At 41.2% G+C, this 13,199-nt stretch overlaps 1 protein-coding gene across 2 annotated transcripts in view; it reads right to left on the bottom strand.

Annotated features, from left to right (window-relative positions):
* RIN2 (Ras and Rab interactor 2) overlaps positions 1-12,678 on the bottom strand; it is a 106,131-nt gene extending 93,453 nt beyond the window's left edge. For both annotated transcript variants that reach the window (XM_032795897.2, XM_075064506.1), the window contains exon 1: positions 12,537-12,678. The gene's annotated coding sequence lies outside the window, so the exon portion shown is untranslated. The remainder of the gene's footprint in view (positions 1-12,536) is intronic.
* Between the last annotated feature and the right edge of the window lie 521 nt (positions 12,679-13,199).

Genomic DNA, 13,199 nt, shown 5'->3' with positions numbered 1-13,199 from the left:
CCACTTGATATCATCTCCACCCACAGACATGCTGAAGTCCCTACTGTCTTGCTGTCCTTATCCACAGAACTGCAAGAAATCTAATATAGGGGCTCTGGACTTGAGTCTTTTTCTTAGTAATCTAAATGTAGCTTCCAGGTTCTCTCTCCTAGGCCTCTGTTTATTAGTTGCACCAATATGAACAACCACAGTGGGCTCTTCCTAAGCACTCACTAGAGAAGTTTGTCCATATGTCTTGGGAGATCTCCGAATTGGTAGATCAGTCAACTGTTCTCACACGCACCACATACCCAGCTATTGGTATTTCTAATGACACAGTAAGTCTACGTGAGCCCAACCACTTCACTATTTGATTCTTTTGAGAGAGACTGAAGAAAGAGGTTACATGTTTTTTAATATAAAATATCTATATACCCCTTATTCTTTCAATGCAATGAAGATAATTTGGCCTTGTGATTCATACACCGATGTTACATGTAACACTTCTAAGATGAGGCACCAAGTGCTGATGTCTCATTGACAGTCACTGGGACATCAGTGCTTATGTCGCTTTACCCTATAGCTCTAATTATGACTTGTTTAATTTGTTCATTTATATTACTAATGCTCTTCTAAATGGATTTTCCATATAGCTGACATGCTTCTTTTTCTTACATGCTAAGGTTTTTCTGGTTGGTTTTTTGGTTTTGTTTTTAAAATCAGTATCTAAGTATTTACTCTACAAGCCAATTTGGATTCCATTCTGAATATATATATTTACCCACAAGATCGGAAAGATGCCAAATGTCATGGTCTGATCTACTACAGCGTGTTTAATTTTCTTGTGTCAAGAAAAGAGTATAAATAGTGAGATGATATTGAGGTTACAACACATGCTAACAAAACCCAGGAAATTCAATGCTAAAAATTGTTGATCAGTCTCCTTGAGCTAATACCATTGCTCTTTCTTCATGTAAAACACTGTAGGATAGAGCTGAATGTCAGCCGTAGGCCAAAGCCAGAAAGCTCCAAGCTATGTGTCATGTAAACATGTTATCCTTCTCTCCATCACAGTTCGTTTGCCTTCTGATTTTTGAGCCCTTAAATTGACTCAGGTCATGTTTTCAAGCTCTTCTCTGCAACCACGAAGGTTAGAAACGCACTTTTAAAAAAAGAAAGCTGAGAATTTTGCCTAATCACACAATTCCAGAATCTGGTACATTAAGACAGACATCAAATATAATGAGACTGGCAAAATCATGAGTGTTGGCAATGCTGCCTTTCCTGCTGAATTCCTTCAAGAAATTGTTTCCCTGCCCCTAAAGAAATCCTCACTTGATCCATTTCCCTTTCCCCACACGCCCTCATTCCACTTGTCTACACCTCTATGCTTACTGAGCAATCTGTTCCCAATGTCTTGAATTTCTTCCCTCCAATTTCTTCCTTGATCCTCTCCAGTTTGACTCAGGCCTTCTCTAGCCCACTGACATTGCTCTAAACCCAGAGTCTCTTCTCCATACTCCTCAATCTCTTAGCTATCTTTGAATCGGTCAGTCACAAACATTTCCTGAAAAACCTTCTTCTTTTGGGCTTCTATGTCCCTCTTTTCCCGGTTCTCTACTTACAAGAATAATCACTTCTTCAGCGTTACCTTCTATGAATCTTCTTCCTGTCACATCCTCTGATCTAATGGTGTCCCTGACCTCAAGGGTTTCTTCTTGGTTCCCTTATTTCCTACATTTACACTCACCATGTGGGTGTCCACATACCCATAATCAGGGTCCCGGTATCACCTATTTGCTGTCCTCTCAAATCTCCCCAACCACCCTGAACAGACCCTCCACAGTTCAGAGACTCATTTCTCTGTCTTTCCAGCATCTTCTCATCAACATCCAACCACTTTCTTAAATTAAAGTCCAGAAGTGGTCACCAACAACATATAGAAATCTTAAGCTGAATACCTCTGTTTAGGAATTGGTGGTCACATATACCACATAAAAATCACCCTTTTTCAGAAATCTCAGGCCAAACGGCAATCCCAACTGACTTCAGTAACAGAGATCAAGGCAGAAAGCCAACTTTTGCAGCTTACCACAGCTTTCCCAGAAGAATTTTCATCAAAACACTAAGGCCATGTTTACACTATCAAACTTACAGCAGCACAGCTCTACTGATTCAGCTCCGCTGCTGTAAGATCACTCGTGTAGCCGCTCTATGCTGACAGGAGAGTGCTCTCCCATCGGCATAGTAAAACCACTTCAATGAGCAATAGTAGGTATGTCAGCAGCAGCAGTTCTCACGCCCACATAGCGCTGGGCACACAAGCACTTATGCTGGCGAAACTTACCTCGCTCAGAGGGGTGTTTTTTTCCACACCCATGAGAAACATAAGCTTTGTCCACATAAATGGTAGTGTAGATATGGCCTAACAATAATACACATTTCTTCCAAGACTATATACTATTCATATGCCAAGAAAAAAACTTGTAAGACTATATGTGACAGCTCTGTCTGGTGTCTTCTGCCATAACAGCACTCTCACTCCACTCTATCCTGCTTATTCCCGTCCACAAGGAGCACACAGAGCACTAGTGTCAGGAATATTCTGATTGAAACCTATTTAAACATTTATTTGTTTTCTCCTGTGGATTTGAGAGTTTATAGAGATCTCTAAAAGTGGAACAACAAGCCTCATACGGTAGGATCAAAGCAGTGACCAAACTAGAGGAGGAAGGCTGAAAGTAAAACATGCTGGTAAGTGCAGATGCTGAGTCCAACACTTTATTATACTCAGGGATTTGTGTTATATAGGATGTACTCATTAATTTAGAATTGTGTGTGTTATGTATCTGATGCGAGTCAAAACATGGTGGTAAAACCCAGAGGGGAGTGTCAATCAGTTGAACATACATTTTCTGGCTAAAGGCTTTCTGGAATACTGGCACCTGGGGAATTCCCATGGCTGATAGTAACAACAAACATATCAACAACTTATATTAATTCTGGAAAAAAATAATCACTGAGGCTGCTGGAAAATAGGTTTTACTGCTCTTTTGGAAAAGAGCAAGTTAGCTTGTTTAAGTAATGTAACTAACATCTGGGGGAAGTGATTAAATCCCATCTCTTTCCAGAGACCATAAAAAGAAAACTGCTTGTGAGTAAAAATTGTTCTTTCACTTGTATGCCATAATTTCAAGACCCGTTTTTAATATGGCGATATTTGGACAATGTTTTGTTGCTACTGCCATTAGTGCTAGTCAATATTATTTCTCTCTCTATATAACAACCCAGGCAAAATGGTCCCAAAAATAAAAAAAATCTTACCAGCCCTGATAGAAATCTGTTCACGTATCCTTAAATACCAATAGTGCACTTCTCCCTGCGCTATGTAACATACACACACACACTCATAGACACTAATACATGCAAACTTCATACCAATCTCTCACCTCACACACACAAATCCTTTTTGTGTCTCAAACTACACAACCACACACCCCATCATTCACTCAGTTCTCAAGGCTACCTCGTTTGGGCACATGCCTGCCATTTACCTCTCCATTTACCCTCAGCCTATCAATTCTCTAACCAAACCCCACATTCACCAGTTCTCTTCCCAACCCACCTTTCAGCACCATCTATCCACAGTTGCACCAGCCATATATGCCCCACCCTGGCTTCCTCGTGATTGCAGCACCTTTCCCTCAGTTGAGCCTTGAGTCTTCCCCTGATGGAAGCCCTCTCACCTCTCCTGCTGGCTGCTCCCAGTCCCCCCAGAAAGGGCTGGGGGCCCTACTCTGTCCCTTCCTCCACTTACAAAGTTGCCCACGAGGGCTGGTAGAATATTTTGGCCTCTCCCTAGAGGTGGGTAAGGAGCTGGGTATTATCTGTTCCTTTCACTAGGCCTGGGGAAGCAATCTCTGGAACTGGCCAAGAGGAGGAGCCAGCTAGGGCCAGCCATGGGAGAAGGCCTCAGAGTGGTTAACTAGGAGCGCCACAGCTATGCCATCTGGTGAGGAGGGAACCATCCTGGCCCAGGAGAGGTAGAGCCCAGAGGGGCTGCTGATCATCCCTCCCCTTCCTCATGGTTCCAGAGGATTCAGCTGTTACACAACTGACCCGCCACATGCTCTGCTGCTGAACTGAAGGCAGAGCAAGGGACAGCAGTGGCAGCTCCTCTCCTATTGCCTGGCAGCTGCAGCACTGGTTACACTCAGCTCATGTTTTTAAGGTTTTGTTGGCAGCCTTAAGGGCGAGAGCCTGCTTTTAAAATTTATCATAAATAAATTCAGTTTCTGCAGAACCTGACCACATTAGTCTTCCTTGCCCAAAGATACTATTATAAATCAGAGGCAGCGTGTCCTAGCGGACCGGGACTCAGATGAGATGACCTGGTTCTAGTCCCAGCTTTACCATGTCTGCTGTGTCCTTGGACAAGTCACTTTCCCGTCTTTGTGTTTCTCTTTCCCCTCCCACCCATTGTCCACCTTGTTGATTTAGACTAAGTTCTTTGGGCCAGGGAACAGCTCCTGCTATGCATTTGTAGAGTGCCTAGTGCAAGGGGCAGCACTGTACGTGCTGCCATAGTATAAATAATGATAATAAGCACACATCTAGAGGCAACATCCCTTTGATAAAATGAATTTACTGCAGACCTTTGACTGCCTCTGCCCATTAATCTCTCTTTGCCAGGATTAATAACATTCCAATCTTGTGAGCAGCTTAAACAGCTGCTGTTTCCTGAAGCAGCCTACCACAAGCATGCTTCCTTTCTTTCTCCCCAAATGTGGAATTTCACATGAACATACCCATCCCACGCCCACGTACAAGTTACACAGGCAGCACCTTTTCATATTCACTCCTAGAACAGTGAGTTTAAGATCTGTGATCTCATGACTACCAAGGCTAGAACTTGGGAGTTTACCACTGAACATTGCTGCTTTCCATTAAAACAGAGCACATGCATCTAGTCCTGGGCTGTCTAGAGATATTAAATATTTAAAGATGACCTTTTTATGTCCAGAAAAACTACTTGAGGTTATTTGCAGAAGTTCTACAAACTATATTAGTTATGGTTCTCTCTCTCCTTCTGCTTCTAAGCACAGTTGGACATAGTAAATAAGGCACCTGGCTTTACAGATAGAAGTTTACAAAAAATAATCAAAAAATTTAAGTGGCTTCCTGTTAAATATGTAGCTTCTACTAGACTTTATTTTTATAACAGTGACATTCCAAATGTGGTACTAGGCAATGTACAGACATGCAGGATGACCCAATTCCTGCTCCAAACAGTTTACAAAGTAAAACAATAAAAAGGTGAGGGAAAGAGATACAAGGTATAAGTGAAGTGGTCAGAGTGATCACTTGGAAGATCATATTTCTTTTGTCCTGTTGGTTATATGTTCATATAATAAGAGATGAAGTTTGTTTGTTTTTGTTTTTTTTGGGGGGGGGGGGGCTTGCAAGTTACTTAGTTGATCCCAAAACTTGTGGTTTCACTAGCACTCATGGGTAATACAGCCATAACAAACTCATGCCAAAAAAATTTGTACAATGCCACCACAGATTCTCGCTATATAATCCCACACTTCAGAAATTCATTAATTTAAAAGTTAGGCTGTTCATGTGTATTTCCTCACAAAATGCAGACACTAAAAAACAAGGAAGTAACAAGTCAAGACAACATTCACACCCAATACAACAACCTCTAAACATCAGCCTGCTAACTTTATGACACCCAGCTCAGCACACTAAACACCTTCTCCAACATGTTGACATTCAATTATATTGCCACCCTCAGTACTTGCATTACAGAATGAGAAGTCTCACTGTGATGTATAATATTCACTCCAATCTTCTAACAACAAACACAATTTTAGAATTACAGTTCCCGGCCAATAGGAGCTGCAGAGTTGGCGTTCGAGGCAGAGGCAGCGCACGGAGACCTCTTCCCCAAGGGGCCGCAGGGACGTGCAGGTCGCTTCTGGGAGCTGTGTGGAGTTTGGGTGCAGGCTCTGGGCTGGGATGCAGGAGGAGGTGAGGGGTGTGGGTTCCGACCAGAGAGCACCTGCCTCGGGTGGCTCCCGAAAGCAACCGGCACATCCCTCTAGCAGCATCTGCTAGACGGGGAGACCTAGAGATCTCTGCGCACTGCTCCCACAGCTCCCATTGGCTACAGTTCCTAGCCAGTGGGATCTGTGGAGTTGGCGCTCAGGGTGGAGGCAGCACACGGAGACTCCTTGCCTCGCCCTAGGGTCTGCAGGGACATGCTGGTCACTTTCAGGAGCAACACAGAGCTAGGGCAGGTAGGACGCCTGTTTCCCAGTGTGCTGGGAGGGAGCCCGTGGACCCCCTGGAGTGCCTTTGGGGGACCCCCAAGGGTCCACACACCCCAGTTTGAGAAACGCTGCTTTAATACAATGATACTACAAAAACATGTGCAGCATTAAACTCAGTCTGCTAGCAAAACAGGAATTAGAAATGACAAGATAGATAGTTAAACTAAAAACTTCACAACAGATTCAGCTGGAAAGCAGCTGTGTTTCAATATCCCTGTGACAAAGAAGGGTTCTGCAGACTATGCTTAGAATTTGAATCTTGGACTCTGCTTTGTGGTGCAAAATTTGATAGGTATAGGTTATCTCCGTCAATAATAATGCAGGAAAAATGCAGGTTTGAAAGCATTCAAGGAGGTGAACTATCTATGAAAGGTAACCCGCTGGCAGCCTGTCTGTCTTGTGAAGGTTAGAAATAGCTCTATAAGCTATCTTGTACATAACAGATGTTGGCTGTCTTGCTTAGTATTTCCATCTACATTTCATTAAAGTTTCAAAATAAGGTAAGTATGTTCAAAAGAAATTGTTGGGTATGGTGCGACAGAGGCCTAACATACTAAATGAGTTGGAAAAGCAGACAAGAGGTCTGATTCTCATTTACACAGTTGCTCCTTCTTCTGACACCAGTGTTACATTCCGATACAAGCACTGCTCTTCTGTTAAGAGGTAGCAAATCAGCCTCAGTCAAGGAAAAAAAATCACTGACTTCCGGTCTGGGTATATTTTATGTGTAACTTCTTTTATTTATACATATGCCCCAGTCCTGGAACAGAGGTGGTCAAACAGCATGCAAGGCAATCCATCCTTTCAGGAATCTCAGCCTAACTCCAGTGCCCAGTTCTCAGGAAACATCTGTCTCTCATGAACTGGCTCTAACCAGAAACCAACTCCCCTGTTGCTCACAGAGCTCGAGTTCTAAGGGCCACTCACTGCCTCAACACAGAACCTTGCATAAGAAAAACTGACTATGACAAACCAAGACTTCCCAAAAGTGAACACTTGCTCACATGGTGGATCTGTCTACACAGCTGCTGGGAGCGAGTCTTGCAGCCTAGGTCAACTGAAAAAGCTTACTAAAAAAGCCAATATGGACATTCCAGCTCAGGCTCTGAAGCTTACCCGCCCATCTCTAAGGCCAGCTCCAGCTGAGCCCGAACGTCAAAGCAAGGTCTACATGGCTATTTTTAGTGCTTCAGCATGAGGCTGTTGACCCAAGCTGTGAGACTGGCTCCCAGTAGCTGTGTACACATACCCTACATTTAACAGAAACACCTGGTGACACTTGCCATAACAACTGTGCCTCCTTGTGCTGGGTCATAAGAAAACATCCGTCAGAAGAGCGAGTAGCTCAGAAGAGGAAAACATGTTTACTTTCTGTCTTGGGGAATCCTGAAGCAGCAAGTTCATCTTCAATGTCTGAGATGTTGAAGGAAGATCTGAATTGATACATCTCTTGTTCAAATACAACCCTAATTTCACAGAGAAAGATACAAACTCTGTCCTGAAAAATATACAGTCTAAGTCCCCAATCCTGCAAAGACTTAAGTACAAGCCTAACTTTACACACAAGAAATAGTTTCATTCTACTCAATGGAACTATTGCCTGTGTGTAAAGTTAAGCACGTGCTTAGATATTTGCAGGATCAGGGCCTAAAACAGAACCTTAATCTAATGCCAATTTATCACAACAAAATAAAGAAATAATACCACAAAATACCACAAAATGTATACAGTATGCATGCTACATGCAGTAGTTTGGAGTGGAACTCATGTGCACTGCCTGTTCACATTGCTGGAAAGTGATTCACTTGATTGGGAGTGATGCAAAACAAAAAGTACGTATAACTGGATAAATTACAAATGTTAATTTGTTCATATTAGGCATAAGTAGTATCATGCAGGTGGCTCCTCAGTATACCTTGTAGATTAACAATGTTATAAAATTAACATTTCTTATAACCCTTGTGATTCATTCAAGCAGTCGTCCTAGTCTCAAAACTACACGAGGGAGAGTCTGTGATTCCAACATAAAAAGTAGGTTTTGGAAATAATATTTTAGGAGAGATATCTGTAATGCCAGCTAACAACATTTGTCAGCATACATGTAAATTAAACATCTCCACGGTACAAGTCAGATCTATTCCAGAACTGTATGCTTGCCAACAGAGCCCAGCGGTTGCTGGAACATATCTGATATTTACTTCATTGTCATGGGTGTTACACTGACCTGATTTTTCACTGAGCCTCTGAAGCTTTGTGCTCATGTTTTGGATGCCAAGCATAAACTGTTGAAAACCAACAAGCCAAGAAAAATTCTATTGTCCATCAGGTCAGGACAACCCAAACTAGTTCCAGAAAAGTGACAATTAACTGCTGCATGCCAGACAAGCTGCTCCTCTGCACTTAGCAATACTCAGAGCATGGACTGATGATGGGTGCAGTCCATTTCAAGAATGGAAATGAAAGATCACCCTTACTTTAGTTTACTTTTAAACACCTCTGGATGCAAAAAAAAGAAAGCTGATTTGGTCCTCTACTTTTCCTAAACTCCTCTGTGACAGCTCAGTCAGACCCCATCCTGCACTTTGAGAAGACAAAATGACCAACTATACAGTACGTGCATTCTTCCCAAATTACAGTCTTGGGAGTAACTGCTATTTAGAGATGGGATCAAAAAGAAAACTAAAGGAAGAGTCTTATCAAATATTTGTTCACCAGGAAGGTTCTTACAGACTATGATAACCCCTTAACCTTCGCTTTGTTAAGCTAAATAGATTGAGATCCTTGAGTCTATCACCGTAAGGCCTGTTTTCTAACGCTTTAGTTATTCTCGTGGCTCTTCTCTGAACCCTCTCCAATTTATCACCATCTTTCTTGAATTGTGGGCTCCAGACCTGGACGCAGTAGTCCAGTAGCAGTCGCAACCCTGACAAACGGAGGTAAAATAACCCCTCTACTCGTACTTGTGTCCCCTGTTTACACGTTCAGGGATAGCATTAGCCCTTTTGGCCACAGTGTCACAATGGGAACTCATGTTCTGCTGATTATCCACCACAACCCTCAAACCTTTTTCAGAGTCACTGCTTCCCAGGATAGAATCCTCCATCCTGTACGTATGGCCTGCCTTCTTTGTTTCTAGATGTACATATTTATATTTAGCCATATTAAAGTGCATATTGTTTGATTTGCCTAGTTTACCAAGAGATCCAGATCGACCTGTATCAATGACACTTCCTCTTCATTACTACCAATTTGTGTTATCTGTAAACTTTATCAGTGATTTTATGTTTCCTTCCAAAATATTGATAAAAATGTTAAATAGTATAGGGCAAATAATCAATCCGTGTGAGATCCCACCACAAATGTACCAACTTGGTGATGATTCCCCATTTTAATCCATTTAATGCATGCCATGACACTAGTGAGGCCTCAGGTGGAGTACTGTCTCCAATTCTGGCAGCACACACTGAGATTTGTCTACATCTTTCCTAAAGTATCCAATGGAGAGCAACAAAAATTATAAAAGGTCTGCAAAAGGAAAGGTTAAAAAAATTGGGCTTGTTTAGTTTTGAGAAAAGACGGCTGAGATGGAGACCCAATAACAGTCTTCAAATATGTTAAAGGCTGCTACAAAGAGGATGGTGATTAATTGTTTTCCATGTCCACTACAGATAGGACAAGAAATAATGGGCTTAATCTGCAGCAAAGGTGATTTTAGGTTAGATATTAGAAAAATCTTTCTAATTATAAGCTCTGGAATAGGCTTCCAAGGGAGAAATCCTCATCACTGAAGGTTTTTAAAAACAGGTTGGACAAATACCTGTCAGGGATGGTCTAGGTCAGCGGTAGGCAACCTATGGCATGGCTGCCGAAGGCGGCACGCGAGCCGATTTTCAGTGGCACTCACATTGCCCGGGTCCTGGCCACCGGTCCTGAGAGGTCTGCATTTTAATTTAAATTTAAATGAAGCTTCTTAAACATTTTACAAACCTTATTTACTTTACATACAACAATAGTTTAATTATATATTATAGACTTATAGAAAGAGACCTTCTAAAAACATTAAAATGTGTTACTGGCACGTGAAACCTTAAATCAGAGTGAAAAAATGAAGACTCGGCACAGCACTTCTGAAAGGTTGCCGACCCCTGGGCTAGGTTTATTTGGTCCTGCCACAGAGCACAGGGCTGAACCTAATGACTTCTCAAGGTCCCTTGAAGCCTTGCAATTCTATGATTCTAAGTTAATTTTATATTGTTCTAGTTTTTTAATCAAAATGTCACGTGGCACCAAGTCAAACACCTTACAGAAGTCTAAATATATTACATCAGCACTATTAACTTTATCAACCAAACTTGCACTCTCATAAAAAAAATGATATCAAGTTAGTTTGATATTATCTATTTTCCATAAACCCATGCTGACTGGCATTACTTATATTACCCTCTTTTATACACAGGAAGTCTGTGGAGGAGCTGAGAGTAGAACCCAGGTCTCCTAAGTCTCAGAGTAGCACTCTGATCTCTGGGCCATCATTCCCCCAGATGTACTCAGCATCTTGCTCTTGAAGAAGGAAGATTTTAAAAACCCAAACTATTCATTTTAGAAAACCAAGACATTTGGAATAATTATATTTTCTTCTCATACAACCAAATGTGAGGGTCAGGTTGTTCTTGAACAAGTGACCTTCCAAATATATTTTCTATTCTGAAAACCAGAGTGAGATTCTAGTTAAGGGATACAGTGACAAAGATAAAGGGGAAGTTTTTCAAATCTGAGTGCCCAAAATTAGGTGCTAAAACAGGCATTTAGGTACCTAAATGAAAGCGGCCTGATTTTCTGAGGTGCTGAGTACTCTCAACTTCCACTGAAGTCTATGAGAGCTTCACTGATCAGCACCTTTGGTAATCAGGACACTTTATATAGGTACCTACAGAGGGGTTTAGGAGCCATACTTAACGAGGCAGATATTCAAAAGGCACAAAGAGCAGTTAGGCACCCAACTTTTATTGGCAGTTAACAGGAGTTGGATGCTTAGCTGCCTTGTATGCCTTTGAAAAAAAACTCTCCCTCCATAAAGAAGGGTCCCTAAAGTTGGGCTCCTATGTCTTTATTTAGGCTGCTAAATAAGTGACCTGATTTTCAAAACTGTTGCTCACTCGGAAGGTTCTACTGATGTCAATGGGAGCTACTGAGCAATCAAGCACTCTTGCAAATATGGATTTGGAAGCCCAACTTTAGATACCTATTTCTGAAAATGTGGACCAAAATCTTCCAGAGGGGATAAAGTCAGTAAACCTGTTATTTGGATTTGATTAATAGACTGTGTAGCAGCTACTTGGAAGCAGAAAAGTCTGAGTTTGTTCACTGCCTGGGTTACTACAATACAGAGAAAAGTTTAGAGTGCAAGATAGCGGAAACATTTAATATGGTTCAAAGGAGTGATTTCTCACTGGCACCGAGTTTCATAGCATTAGACATTTAAATTCATAATCATTAATTAACCCCCAAACAACACTCATTGTATTTCATTTACTATTGCATTTAGTAAAGTTCCATATTCTACATGTACTTCTGCTATTTAGTTATCAAGTACAATTTTAAAAGAACATCTGCTGTGTAATCTCGTGCTCCCAAAAGTAAAATTAAAGTACTAATCTCAAACCTGTGATTATCTGGCTCTGAGTTTCTCAATTCATAGGGAATAAATGCCTTTATAAAATTCATTAACATATAGCTATCAAAGGTACCAAGCATAATGAGACTTTTGCACGCATACATTTAAACGAGCAACCACATTCTGAATATTGTATAGGTTTTAAAAACAATGGGAACTGAGTATATAACCTCTACATCACTAAGGCCAATACTGTAGTAGGACCATTATAGGTACTCTAACAGTCACACTTAAGCAAAATCTCTTCTTGGCCTTTGCCATGATAGATCTTACTTAAGAATGTGCATAACTTTAAACATGTGCATAGTCCCACTGAAGTCTAGTAGTGCCCTGATGCAGGGAGGTACTTATCAGGACTGAGTTCCTTTCACCTGCCTTTCTTAAGTTCATCACACTTGTCCTATGAAATCCAGATTTCTATCAGCAAGCTACTCCAAATCAAGCTCTGATAACGAAGTAAAGTTTTTTTCCTTCTGTACAATTTGCTGGAATTCAAAAGAGTACACCAGGCTTGGTTACAAACAGAGAAGAAAATAATTAGTTACCTGTAACGTATTTTGTCAATCTGCCTCTTCTCCCATCCTGGAAAGGAAACATCCCTGCAGAAAGTACTATAGCTCCACCTATACCAGGAAGCAAGAAGGCAAAAAAAATAAAATAAAAAATAAAAGTCTGCCAGCCACAACTGACACATAGTTTCCTGGTAGGTGGAGTTATAATAATGTCTGTAAGGATGTTGATTTGGAAGGAAGAGGTGGCTTTATGACAAAGTATATTAATTGGTCTTATGAGAGCAGCCCTCTCTAGTCACTAGCAGAAAATAAATGTGTTTTATGAGAACAGTTAGAATAGCACTTCCTGCTTTTTGCCTTCTGTTAAACACATTAATGGCATATTCAAAGGCTCCAAACTTTTCCACAGTTCTACAGAGTAAACCTCTGTACTCCCACCTTATGACAGACAGCTCTGCAAAATACATGAGTAGCTAGTAATAAAGCCATGGTAGCTGTAACTGATAAAGAAGGCAACTGTAGTGCGTTATTACTGTTTCTTACACAACCTATAAAATAACTTTCAGTGATTGGCAAAACACAATACACTATGAAAATAAAGTCACACAAAATCAAGTAACTTGGCAGAATATTTTTGTGGATTGGTTGACCTCAAAAGAAAGCTGAAGCAGAATAAGGCTTTAGTTTGCCAAAACT

This window comes from Chelonoidis abingdonii, chromosome 3 (assembly GCF_003597395.2).
Source record: "Chelonoidis abingdonii isolate Lonesome George chromosome 3, CheloAbing_2.0, whole genome shotgun sequence".
Lineage (NCBI taxonomy): Eukaryota > Metazoa > Chordata > Testudines > Testudinidae > Chelonoidis > Chelonoidis abingdonii.
The sequence above is the reverse complement of the archived record's forward strand: the minus strand, read 5'-3'. Positions and strand labels throughout refer to the sequence as shown.